Genomic DNA, 928 nt, shown 5'->3' on the forward strand with positions numbered 1-928 from the left:
TTTTTATTGTTGTTATTATTGTTGTTATCGTTGTTTTAAGACATTCCTAGCCATCTGTATTACCCACATGGAATGTCTTTTTTATGCTGTAAGAGGCTTAAAACTTTATGATGTCGATGCAAATGTAATTTTACTAGTTTAAACACTAATATTATGGTCTATATTAGAAATTGATCGTGCTATATTTCACATATTTGCGTTATCTAGATAAAAGGAAAGCGTAGTAGAGTTAAACTATAGTAATCACCATCGTGGCGTATCGTGACGACTTAGTCATTAATCTTCAAAGGATCAAGAGGTAGTCTTCTCCTCTTCATTAGTCTCGTGCTCCGATTTGTTTAGGACTTATTTTATGTGATTTTATTGATGGTGAAATCTAAAGAAAACTTTACTAAATAATATCTTATACATCATTATTGAATTATATTACAAATACAAATGATTCAAAATAATTCTACTATACCTTCGTCTCCTTAAAATAATATTAATGACATCAAATCGTTATCACTAATTTTTTATTTTTTGTTTACAGAAAGGACAATCGAGTGGTCAACAAATTAACAAATTACACTAGATTTTCTTTTCTTTTTTTGGGAAAGATAAGTGACCCTCATATTCTTTTGCATTAATTTGCTCGAATATTCCAAAATATCTAATCTTGGACTTGGATGCAAGTGTGATTCGTCAACTTTTATGAGGGCTTCTAGTGGTCTGACTTGAGACCATTCAGATCAGATCTAATTATTGTAATAGGGACTGGGAATAATGGATTTTCCATCACATTCTAACTTTTGTTAAGTAATATATTTATCCTTTTTGGAAGAAAAAAAAGCAGTAAAATTACTCTTTTGTGACCTAATTACAAAGGAAATAATGGGGAATTGCTATTACTGATCATCTTAGTCCTTAAATGACAGACACATTAATG

The sequence above is a fragment of the Musa acuminata genome, chromosome BXJ1-4, assembly GCF_036884655.1.
Source record: "Musa acuminata AAA Group cultivar baxijiao chromosome BXJ1-4, Cavendish_Baxijiao_AAA, whole genome shotgun sequence".
Taxonomy (NCBI): Eukaryota; Viridiplantae; Streptophyta; class Magnoliopsida; order Zingiberales; family Musaceae; genus Musa; species Musa acuminata.